The sequence below is a fragment of the Maniola jurtina genome, chromosome 19 (genome assembly GCF_905333055.1).
Source record: "Maniola jurtina chromosome 19, ilManJurt1.1, whole genome shotgun sequence".
In the NCBI taxonomy this organism is placed as follows: Eukaryota; Metazoa; Arthropoda; class Insecta; order Lepidoptera; family Nymphalidae; genus Maniola; species Maniola jurtina.
In genome coordinates, this window is record NC_060047.1 from 6,877,911 (window position 1) to 6,891,474 (window position 13,564).

Genomic DNA, 13,564 nt, shown 5'->3' on the forward strand with positions numbered 1-13,564 from the left:
GGTATACCATCAGGTCACTCCACAAATCCGGAGGTAAGATCTCATCATGACTAAGAAAATGAGCCCAAACTCGAAACACCTAGCTCTATTCGTCTCCGAGTTCCAATAGTGACTTCCGAGGTATACCATCAGGTCACTCCACAAATCCGGAGGCAAGATCTCATCATGACTAAGAAAATGAGCCCAAACTCGAAACACCTAGCTCTATTCGTCTCCGAGTTCCAATAGTGACTTTCGAGGTATACCATCAGGTCACTCCACAAATCCGGAGGTAAGATCTCATCATGACTAAGAAAATGAGCCCAAACTCGAAATACCTAGCTCTATTCGTCTCCGAGTTCCAATAGTGACTTCCGAGGTATACCATCAGGTCACTCCACAAATCCGGAGGTAAGATCTCATCATGACTAAGAAAATGAGCCCTAACTCGAAACACCTAGCTCTATTCGTCTCCGAGTTCCAATAGTGACTTCCGAGGTATACCATCAGGTCACTCCACAAATCCGGAGGTAAGATCTCTTCATGACTAAGAAAATGAGCCCAAACTCGAAACACCTAGCTCTATTCGTCTCCGAGTTCCAATAGTGACTTCCGATGATACCATCAGGTCACTCCACAAATCCGGAGGTAAGATCTCATCATGACTAAGAAAATGAGTTCAAACTCGAAACACCTAGCTCTATTCGTCTTCGAGTTCCAATAGTGACTTCCAAAGTATACCATCAGGTCACTCCACAAATCCGGAGGTAAGATCTCATCATGACTAAGAAAATGAGCCCAAACTCGAAACACCTAGCTCTATTCGTCTCCGAGTTCCAATAGTGACTTCCGAGGTATACCATCAGGTCACTCCACAAATCCGGAGGTAAGATCTCATCATGACTAATAAAATGAGCCCAAACTCGAAACACCTAGCTCTATTCGTCTCCGAGTTCCAATAGTGACTTTCGAGGTATACCATCAGGTCACTCCACAAATCCGGAGGTAAGATCTCATCATGACTAAGAAAATGAGCCCAAACTCGAAACACCTAGCTCTATTCGTCTCCGAGTTCCAATAGTGACTTCCGAGGTATACCATCAGGTCACTCCACAAATCCGGAGGTAAGATCTCATCATGACTAAGAAAATGAGCCCAAACTCGAAACACCTAGCTCTATTCGTCTCCGAGTTCCAATAGTGACTTCCGAGGTGTACCATCAGGTCACTCCACAAATCCGGAGGTAAGATCTCTTCATGACTAAGAAAATGAGCCCAAACTCGAAACACCTAGCTCTATTCGTCTCCGAGTTCCAATAGTGACTTCCGAGGATACCATCAGGTCACTCCACAAATCCGGAGGTAAGATCTCATCATGACTAAGAAAATGAGTGCAAACTCGAAACACCTAGCTCTATTCGTCTCCGAGTTCCAATAGTGACTTCCAAAGTATACCATCAGGTCACTCCACAAATCCGGAGGTAAGATCTCATCATGACTAAGAAAATGAGCCCAAACTCGAAACACCTAGCTCTATTCGTCTCCGAGTTCCAATAGTGACTTCCGAGGTATACCATCAGGTCACTCCACAAATCCGGAGGTAAGATCTCATCATGACTAAGAAAATGAGCCCAAACTCGAAACACCTAGCTCTATTCGTCTCCGAGTTCCAATAGTGACTTTCGAGGTATACCATCAGGTCACTCCACAAATCCGGAGGTAAGATCTCATCATGACTAAGAAAATGAGCCCAAACTCGAAACACCTAGCTCTATTCGTCTCCGAGTTCCAATAGTGACTTCCGAGGTATACCATCAGGTCACTCCACAAATCCGGAGGTAAGATCTCATCATGACTAAGAAAATGAGCCCAAACTCGAAACACCTAGCTCTATTCGTCTCCGAGTTCCAATAGTGACTTCCGAGGTATACCATCAGGTCACTCCACAAATCCGGAGGTAAGATCTCATCATGACTAAGAAAATGAGCCCAAACTCGAAACACCTAGCTCTATTTGTCTCTGAGTTCCAGTAGTAGGTTCCAAAGTATGCAATTTCATCAAGTCGGGAGGTAATGTAATGCTATCCTTCTCAGATTATTTTAGTCATAGTAGGAGCTCATAATTTCATAAGCATGGAAATGTTGTTCATTGCCAAGAAATCATGGTGAAATATTTCATCATCAGACCCTTAGTCTGTTGTCACTGTTCTACTTACTGTATTATTGTCAAGATACATATTTTAAAAAAAAAACTGTTAAAAAAAAAAATAGATGACCAAATATAAAATAAAATAAAAATATCAAAGTATCAAAATCAAGTCGATTCACTCATTTTGACGCAGCTGTGTGCGTGTGGGCGGTGTACTTATGTAGTAGTGCAATTTTGATACCTATTCATTTTGCAAAGACGTCCTTAAACTATATTTTTGTAAACAACTATGTATTGGTTAATAATACTGTTTCATAATTAGGCATATGAATTTTAACTTATGAAATTAAAACCTGAAGGTCATGCCATATTCTAGCAGTGCGTATTAGAAACAAGAAGTGAATCTTCTCTCTCCATAATTTACTCCATACAATCGTAGTTCCAATTTCATTTGAATATTAAGCAACCAAAGTCCATGAAATTTTGCCGACATATTCTAGAAACTTATATCTGTGCCTGTGGTGTTTTAGATTTTTCTAAAAATATGTAGTTTTAAAATTACAGGGGCTCAAAGATTTGTATGTGAATTTTTAAGACCGCGTTACTTTGAAACCGAATATTTTAACAGAAATCTGGACTACCACAAGCATAGATATTAGTTTCTAGAATATGTCTGCAAAATTTCATGGACTTTGGTTGCTTAATATTCAAATGAAATTGAAACTACGTTTGTATAGAGCGAGTGACGGAGAGACCCTTCTTGTTTCTTCAGATTCATGATAAAGAAGTCAGTGTATGTAGTAAGGTGAATAGATTTATATGGCACTAGAAGTGGGTGGGCGAGTAGCTTTCACAGTGTGAAGTAGTCTCCGTGCGGGATGGAAAAATAATAGTCCCTGCAGTGCCATAATAATGTTTGAAGTTTGCTCTAAGGCTCTACGTTAGCACGGAATCCGTCACAGCTAAAGATAGATACCTATACTTACCTTAAGATTTGGTAGAGAAAAGAAGTTCTTAAGGGATCGCATTATTGTAAGAATATTATAAATTCAAATTCAAATTCAAAATGTTTTTATTCAATTAAACTTTTACAAGTACTTTTGAATCGTCAAAAAATCTACCACTGGTTCGGAATGCCGTTCCTACCGAGAAGAACCAGTAAGAAACTCGGCGGTTGCTCTTTTCAAGTACATATTCAATTTACAATAATATGCCATACTGTATACAAGCAATTGCAGCGCCGTGTATTGCGAGTCAAATCCAAGCTTTTTTGTCATTTAGATAATCTTCGATTGTATAATAAACTTTTTTCGGGAGCATACTTTTAATAGATTTTTTAAACTTGTATCGAGACGCACGGAGTGCGTCAGGCAGTTCCGGCCTAAGCGCGCAGTAAGTATATTTACACGAAACATTTCGCGCTGTTTTGACCCCCCTCATAACTCTGGTTCGCGTGATGATAATCTTACGAAATTTGAAATATAAGCTAAGCTCGTGGATTTAACGATAAATTGTAAGTTTCAAATTTTTACGTTTAACCATTTCTTAGATACAGAGGTCTGAAAATTGCAAAAATTAAGACCTAGACCTACTCACTGACTGACCAAAATTATGACGCACTTCCCGTGTACGTGGAAAGTTGAAATTTGGTACAATTATGAGTCTTAGTATATAAACAAAGGAAAAAATCGAAAAATGTCGAAAAGTTGCATAAAACACCGACCAATTAAAAGATATGTGAAAATTTGTCTGTGCCTACATAACACAAATTATACGTAACAGATTCTAATTTTGTCTTAGAAATCGTATTTCACTTTATTTGGAACTGTATTTAGTTTTTGATTCATCAAAATCGGTGCACTATTTAGGAAGATAGGCGTTTTAAGATTTCTCGTAAGGGGTCAATCTTAACTGGTCTTTGGTTCTAATAAAATTAAAGTAGGTAGGTAAGTAATAATACGCCTATGGTCCTAGATAGAGGTAGGCGCTATTACATATTAACATTATTTATTATTAGGCTTCTAAGCAGAGGTGCCAAACTTCATAAGCGTGTGTGTGTGTGTGTGTGTTTGTATGTTTGTCTATGAATCTCTCCGAAACTGTGCATCGAATTGCAATAATTCTTTTATAATAATTGGATTAAGTATCTTTCAACTTATGGAACTGTGAAAGTATCATCAAAACCGGATCAGTAGTATAAGAGATATGGACCAAAATAGTCAGTTTAAATTGTAAGTTTTAGATCAATTTGTTACACACACACAATTTTAGAACAATATGTAGGTACCTACTAAGTACTAGCTTATCCTGCGACTTCATCCAATTTTCAAAAACTTTCTCTGTGGATGTAGCTATTTTTATTATATGTGGATAAGAAACCTTGACCCAACTCAGAAAATGGATGGGTGGCCGAGTTTGGAGGTTTAAAATAAAAAAATAAAAAAAATAAAGGTTTATTTAGCTCAATTACAGAATCACACACAAAAACAAAAAAACAAGAATAAAAATAAAGATACAATTAAACTTAAATATTAACTAAACTTAAAACTAGAAAATACTATTATACTATTGTTGTGTCTGTGAGCTAAAAGGTTTGAGGTTTCAATCAACCTTGCTAATCTCGGTCAAATATAGTTTGGATTATTCAAAATTTTAACTACAAAAGTTAGTTCTATTATGTGTCACTAGATGGCGTTAAGAACGATTGAGGACGCGATAGTTGCAATTTGTATTACATATAATACGTTCATGCCTATAACACGGTCTTATGACGTCATTGAACACAACCCATCGCCGGCCTACTACTGAGCACCAGGTCTCCTCTGACCTCTCAGAATAAGAAGGGTTTAGGCCGTAGTCTGTCACGCTGGGCCAGTGCGGATTATACTTATTGCATTAATTGAAATACTTAGAAAAAAGAAGTGAGATCCCAAACAAAAACATTTCATGTGAAAAATAAGAGTCAGTTCCTATCAAAAAGTTTCGGCCATTAAAAGTAGTGATATCAAAAATTATGGCCAGTTCTTTGCTAGGCTCGGTAAATGGAACCATACAGTTTTATATGGTGTATCTTCTTCGACCAACTTCAAGCTGTCATCGCATTCATAGGATCCTGTTAAAATGTGTTTAAATAATTTATGTCTTAATATTAACACCACAATTTGAAGTTCATTTGGAACTGGCAATGGTTTTCTTGGCAAAATTGAAAGGAATACAAAAATGTTGTCAAGCTGAAAACAAGAAAACCATTGCCAATCCAAATGAGCTTCAAATTGTGGTGTTAATATTAAGACATAAATTATTTAAACACATTTTAACAGGATCCTATGAATGCGATGACAGCTTGAAGGTGGTCGAAGAAGATACAGCATATAAAACTGTATGGTTCCATTTACCGAGCCTAGCAAAGAACTGGCCATAATTTTTGATATCACTACTTTTAATGGCCGAAACTTTTTGATAGGAACTGACTCTTATTTTTCACATGAAATGTTTTTGTTTGGGATAATATATTTATGCTAAGACGGCATACGTAGAGTGTATGGATCACGTTGTTACTTCACAACATTGTATGCGTACTCTCTTGTTAACCATCGATTTTGTAATTAAATTTTATCATAATTAAAAAGAGCAACTAGTGAGTTTCTAACGACTTTGTTCTTAACAGCGCCGGTTAAGTTAGTCTACAAGAAAATGAAGTATATGTATTTGAGTAGTTAGTGTATTTACTACAACTACGAACAGTAGCTAGGTACGTAAGCAAAACTTGATTTGAGCCAAGAGAACAAATTATAGAATCTCCACGATTTATAGTAGCCACTTGTACCTACTAAGTAAACCAACAATCGCAAAGTTTCGAACAGTAAACCATTTTGTTTACAAACAAAAGTAATCAGATGTTATTACTTCAGTAAAGAACTCGAATAATTCATTATTAAAACTAAGAATCTAACGACTTTTTATTGATGATATGTGATGACATGTGATAAAAGACTTGGAGGAGGCTCGCACAACACCGAGAGGAATGGCGTGCACGTGAGGAGGCCTATGTCCAACAATGGATTAACAAACGCTAAGAAAGAAGAAGAAGAAGAAGATGTGATGACAATTTTTGCGCGTATCATTGAATCGTTTTGTTAGAACTGACGCATGACTGACGCATACAGCTGGAGTAAGAGTGAAGTAATTTTTTTGATAAGAACTTGAATTTATCTTTATTTAGGTACTTCGACCAGGGTTTGTGATAATTGTCTTTAATAATAATTAGCAAGATAAATAGATAATTTGATAATTATCTTTGATAAATATTGAAGATCGAAGAAGATGAAAATTATATGAAAATTAAATAAAAGCCATAAGCAGTTGAATTTTGGGCTCTATGTAAAAAGTGTCACAAAGAAATTGAGGGGATTTCAGATTGCTTGAAAATATTTCACTCTAACCATACTAGGTGATACTAGTTACATTAGTATTTACTTGATAGTTCATAGTTTGCACCATTTGTACCTACACAAAACTACATGACACTGGTTAAGTAGATTGAACTACATTGTGTTGCTGCTTAGACGCTTCCATTAGAGAGCAGATTCTATTGAAAATAATCGGCAAGAATCTCAGGAGACACTCCTTTCAAAAGACTACATGTTACAAATACACTAAGTACTTAGCTCTTGCAATGTGATAAACATTTAAACAAGTGCAAATTAAAAATTTATAACACCCCCGATAAGTGAAGGTTACAGTAACTAGAAAACAACTGATAACTTTCAAAAGGCTGAACCAATTTTCTTGGATTATAAATCTAAGAACACTCTCGATTATTACGTTTCAAGCAAAAAAAAAAACTAAATTAAAATCGGTTTATTAGTTTAGGAGCTACGATGCCACAGACAGATATACGCGTCAAACTTATAACACCCCTCTTTTTGGGTCGGGGGTTAAATTAAAGGTACACTACACGAACAAAACCTGGGGGATAAAAACGGACGGCGTGAGGTTAGCCTTATTGAACTAAAAGCTTAAATTATTTAAGGCCAACAACATAACAAATACGGGCTTTTTAAAATATAGTAGGTATAGAATATAAACAATTAATTACTGTTTGACAATGGAAGCCCATGAGAATTATTATAATAAGAAAATAAGTGAATAATTTTGTTTTCTCATTAATAATTAAACACTTTTACATACTACAGACTCCAGAACAGCAAAAGTCTGACACGGTTGAAGCCTTCTGACTAATATGCCTAATTAATATTTTTGTTACTCAAACTCTCAGATACCTCATCAAATAATAATTAATTCGACAAAAGAGTAAATGAGTTTATGTACCAGATTATTTATTTAATAAAATATGATCTGCTTAAATATGACACAAAAATAAATGTATCTTACAAGAAAACTCAATTTTGTTATGATTTTTTTATATAAAGAACAGAATATTTTCAAATATAAAAATTAACCAATATTACCTAGTAAATGGAAAGCGATTCTAGAGTCGGGAATAGACTATTTTTGTGACACAAATGTTTGATCGGATTAGAATATAGAAAATCTACGTAGATGAAGACGTTGAGAACAGCTGTTAGTCTCCACTTAATAACATCAAGTGATATGATAAGGCTTGATAAATTGGAACGCCTACGAAGGTATAGCCAGCCATAAGAGAAAAGGAGAAGCAGAGGACGAGTGCAGGTTATCCAGATCAACATCTAAGGTTCTTTCCAAAGACTTAAGATCTCATACTATCTGGTGAGCCTTTTAAACATTGTTGACAAAGAGGATCACGACTCTTAATGAGGTAACGTTGAAGAAGAATTAATTATAAACTTGGTTGACAAGAGAGTAGAATAATTCGAGAAGAGAAGAATTCTTATTACTTATTCAACTTGGAAATTAATTGTAAATCCAACACCTTTAGATTTACTGGAATGGAAATTAGGCGAGACCCAAAATTTATTATTAAAGCGGGAAGCCAAGTTTCTGCACGGTTGGCTTGGTCCTTTGAAGTTGCAAAGCAAAATCTGTGTAACTCACTACGTGTAGTAATCGTTCATGTGTTTGTTTGGTAATTTTTTGTGTGTTCGCAACTACTGTTTTTCGAAACATAATGGTGTTTTTGGTTTTGGTAGATAGATAGATAGATTAAACTTTATTGCCACAAAACATGAATAAATCAACACAAAAAGACTAAACAGAAAAAACTAAGAAAAATTGTATACAAAGGCAGCCTTATTGATAGATAGAGGTAGATTTGGGAACGATTTTAGAAGCTTTCTTCCATATTCACAAACACTATCTTGCATCGATTCTTAGAACAGTGTTGCCTGTTACTTTTTGTTAAGGGTTTGCCTTTCCCTTTTGCATGCATTTGGAGTAGTTACGAGTACATAATATGTACTCATAGACGTCATGCTACCTAACGTTTGTGAATACTGATGTATTTGTACTGGTTTTCAGTGAAAACCAGAAAAAACACAAAGAACTGTAAGAGCTTATTTTTGACGTAACTGTTCAAACCCGATCTCTAATCAATGATATTTTTATGACAAGAAAAACAAATCTGCCGTAGCAGTGTAGTGTTTGGCTTCTAATCTTGTACTATATCTATAAAAAACTAAATAAAATAACTAACTTTTCATATCGAGCTTTAAAAACGAACGACATTATGTACCATTACAACTTTGCTTCTGAAACAAAAACTCACTTATAAACTGGGATGATGAAGACTATTTTTTATAATTTTTACCTAAACATAGCGAGCCCACGCCATCATAATGTAACATTAAAAATACAGTATGAAAACGTTACGCCTACCTACTCCCAATTAAATATAAGTGCTTATACATTTTTCTTTGTCCGTACCCTTAATCAAATGTTTCCCATTGTGCTTCCAACAGAGCCTATAAATGTCAGGCGAGTGGGTACCAAGAGCCTGCGTAAAACAATAAGCCGCAGTGGGGAGCCTTTCAGAGAAAAGAAAATATTCCTGAAAATGTTATCTTTAAGCATTGTTTGGTGAATACCTTTTCTATGTTTTTTTTATTGATGACAGGTTTGGGTCTGACAACGGAATCTCCCGATGGTGAGTGATAACAGGAAGAAAAATTTATTTATTTGTTTCATATTGAAAAAAATATCTACTGGTCACTTTAAAACGGACTGTGGACTCACTTGTTGGTAGGTGAAGAAGCAATCTAAGCTGGAAATGGGCAAACTTGAAAAAGGTGTGGCAATTTAATATGATCCATAATACTTAATCGCTTGGTGGCGTGTTTTTGCTGGTTGGGTGCTGACTGTTAATCAGCTGAAGCCTCCCACCAGACCAGAATTTTCAAATTATTTTGGCTGCTACCGGGAATCAATCTCGGGACTTTCAACATACAAGACCACAGTGCTCACCACTGGGCCAGGAAGATCTTTGAGATTATGGCAAAAACTACTTTGAATCCCACAGACCTATTGACCAAAGTCTTCGAACAGTGATTGTAAAACATTGTTAACAGTGATGACATACCGATCCGAGATATGTTCGTTAGCTATACGAGAGAGCTTCGCTCGGAGTTTCTCTCTGAGATAAAATTGGAAATGAGGAGATCCGAAGATAATCAGAGTAACCCACACAGCTCAACGGGTCACGAAACGGAAGTATACGTAGCAATGGTTGGGGCACATAATTCGAAAGATCAATACGTGGGGATCCCAAGGTGCTACAATGGCAACCTCCTATCAGAAAACACAGCATTAGCAGACTCCCCACTATATAAACAGGCAACATCTAACGAGACGCTGGGCAGGCGGCGTAATACCGCGGCGTGTGGGAATTCCCTTATGAGATCTATGCCCAGCAATGGACATCTATTGGTTGACAACAACGATACAAACAATGCAGGTTCATACTTTGTTCCTCAGATTACCTTTGTTCCATATAATATTATCTTTAGTTATTTAGCAATTTCAAAACTTTAATCCGTCTTCATAGTGTTCAAAGCCATACCTAAACTTAACGACCGATTACGTTAAAATACAATGTTTTGTGTAATATTTATCCATCTAGCATCAGAGAGTATAAAAATGTAGAGTAGCACGTGTAGGGGAAATAATGGGGGAAATAGAGCAATAGTACACATACAAAGAGAGGCATCTTACATTAATGAGCACCATCCTTCATTTCGGATCTGAGCGCGTTAGGCATCTTATGCATGTTCAATCTTCACAACACAATAGTAAATCAAGTGAAGTAAATCAAGTAAATTTAAATGTGAGTACATGGATGAATTTTCATGAAAAGTGCTACGGAAAACACCAACAGTTCTGCCGATTTGATTTAGATTTGTGTTATGTAAACTTTGGTACCACCTATTGTAAAATGTGTATTTGCAATTAATAATTAATTACGATTATGATTATTAGTTGTTAGCTATGCAGATATAATTTTTTAAAGCAACTTAACCATCGTTAACCAGAGTTACCCCTATCGTCTCAATAGCGTAAAACTTGTTCTAAAAGTAGATACGACAGTAGTGCAAAAATTTTATTTGAATTTAATGAACTTTAGTATTGAGCGTGTGTAAGACGCCTTATATCTTCATAAGTAATAGTATTAGGTAGGAATATTATTAGGTTGAATGAGCACAGAGGTCTCTCCATAGGGGATATATTCCCAGAAAGACTGAATGTACTAAAAGGGACGATGACCAGTAGAGCTTGTGTTTTACTAGGCTGAGTCTCCATAAGGAATAAAACTTGCTCCACAAGGAATAAAACTTGCTCTACAAGGAATAAAACAAGGAAAAAAAATGAATCCTTAAATAAAAACGCTAAAATATTTTGTAAACGTTTAGTTACTGGCTGCCTTTTTCTTGCAGCTCTGTGTAGATAATATTTATATTTAAAAATATACCTATTATTTTAATACAAGCCGGTCTCCGTGACTCCGTCCGCAATAAATGTGAATGCACGTAATATATCCACATAATTTCAACATTGAAATATTCCAAATCACGGTGAAAACCGCATTAAAATCCTCTTAAAAGTTCAACTATTTTAATCATGTACTTAATATAATACTGATATCAGTTAGTATTTCTGTTAAAAATATCCGTAGTTAAGTATAAAGAAGTTGATTCAAACTGTCGTATGTTAATTTTCTAAACATACGAGTTTATTACAGCTCATACTCGACATCATTAAGGGAAACATCATTATAAAAGCAGTACACGGTTATAAAACTCCAGCAAACAATACGTACCTTAGTGAAAATTCATAGCATTCATGAAGCTGAATAAAAAATTTCGCTTCAAAAGCTCAGTCACAAAAAATGTGTCATGACAAGTCAACATCACACAAATTCTACTCGTACATAACGCATAACAAAGGTTGACTCTATAATAGAGAACCTTTCGCACAAGCACTTACACCACACTCCATACACGCACAAAAATTACAAGTGTACCGCGAATTACAGTAATGCACGACTATTACAGGTCGGCACTTCACTGCATACGATCGTATCAGCTACGGCGTAGCGCTACGAGCTACGCACGGGCTACGACTGCCGCCGCGGCGACCCCACCCCTCCCGTTTCGGCGCAATGTGACGTCTACGTTATTAAAGTTATTGAAAAGTATAAGTTTTTCCAAAACGCAAAGCCTTTACCTGCTCCTTTACCTCGGAATGACTGGAAAACTGCTATTTAATTACACTCATTTCTTCAAAACTTATGTTGTAGGGTTCCATACCCGGAAGATGCCAAAGAGACTCTATTACTAAGCCTCCGCTGTTCGTACGTCTGTCACATCTGTTTATGTCATGAACGATTAGGTAGAGCTTGAGGTAGAGAGTAGAATTTTCACAGACTGCGTATTTATTTTTATATTTGTAACAGCAAATAATAAAAAACCAAAATAAAAGTCAAAAGTAAGAAATGAAACGAAATTTATTTGCTGAATATGAGTTGATGTTAAATATGATATAATTAAGTATAAGCGATCTTCATATTCTACTTCATAAGCATGCAAATATTTAATACTCATCAGGAATAATTTGTTAAGAGTTAAGAGTTTCTTGCTGATATTTTTCGGTAGGGAAAGCATTCCAGTTGAACAGAACCAGTTGTAGATGAATTTGACGATTGAAAAGTACTTGTAAAAGTTTAATTGATTTTTTTTTAAATGAGTACGTAGTTTATGTCTTGTTCAATGGTATGGAATTAACAAAATAAAAATAAATAAATGGGTCCAACTCGCACTTGACCGGCTATTTATATTGCTTTGATTATAGATTAAAAGTTAAAACATATTTATTCCTACTATTTTACACGTACATAGATATACCATTATAATGCTTCTTATAATAAACGAACTTTCATTATATTTCTGTACGTATGTTGCATAACGTAAAGAATAAAATGTATTGTCTTTGCGATGACAATGCAAAACGGCATCATCAATTAAAAATGCCATGCACCAGAATTTTTCGATGGCTCAGTCATTTTACAATGCGCTTCGAAAACATTGAACTAAACTGTAGAGCGTAAACAAACGACTGTCCTAACACAAACAATATTACGTATTTTTGCGACAAAGATATGTGTAAACTCATCAAGTTCACTTCCATGAATGCTTTTATCATTCAATCCCGGGCATACAACTTTTTGGAGTTATGGGCATTAAAAAATTAAATATTACTTGGTTAACGGTGAAGGAAAACACCGTGAGGAAACCTGTCATGTCTGACAGTTCTCCATGACGTTTTAAGCCCCTAACTCAAAAAGAGAGGTGTTATAAGTTTGACGCGTGTATCTGTGTATCTGTCTGTGGCACGTAGCTCCTAAACTAATGAACTGATTTTAATTTGTTTGAAAGGTAGCTAGATCGAGAGTGTTCTCAGCTATAATCCAAGAAAACAAGAGACTTGTGCTTAGTAAAGGGCTGGCGATGGGTTGACATAATTTTTAGAAAAATCTAATTTGAGAACATCTCGTATATTCTTTGAAAATCTCACACACATCTCCGATTTCTCAACTAAGCGCATTAGCTACATTTTGAGGTATTCGCATTCGGTCTGAATCAAGACTTAAAATGTAATTAATACTCAATATGCTTAACTAGCTGACGCCCGCGACTTCGTCCGCGGGATTTAGGTTTTTTGAAATCCCGTGGGAACTTTTTGGTTTTCCGGGATAAAAAGTAGTCTATATGCTAATCCAGGATATTATCTATCTCCATTCCGAATTTCAGCCAAATCCGTCCAGTAGTTTTTGCGTGAAGGAGTAACAAACATACACACACACACACATACACATACAAACTTTCGCCTTTATAATATTAGTGTGATGATAAACATTTGTAGCTTGGTATGCATCCAACAGTCTGCATGCTTCCACGGCTGGAGGCCTTACCAAGAGGTCACAAACACAACTCGGTAAGCATGTCGTA

The 13,564-nt window shown here is 35.9% G+C and overlaps 1 protein-coding gene across 1 annotated transcript in view; it reads right to left on the reverse strand.

Annotated features, from left to right (window-relative positions):
- The window catches only part of LOC123874714 (hemicentin-2), a 329,775-nt gene extending 318,117 nt beyond the window's left edge, over positions 1-11,658 (reverse strand). The window contains exon 1 of the mRNA XM_045920196.1: positions 11,377-11,658. The gene's annotated coding sequence lies outside the window, so the exon portion shown is untranslated. The remainder of the gene's footprint in view (positions 1-11,376) is intronic.
- Between the last annotated feature and the right edge of the window lie 1,906 nt (positions 11,659-13,564).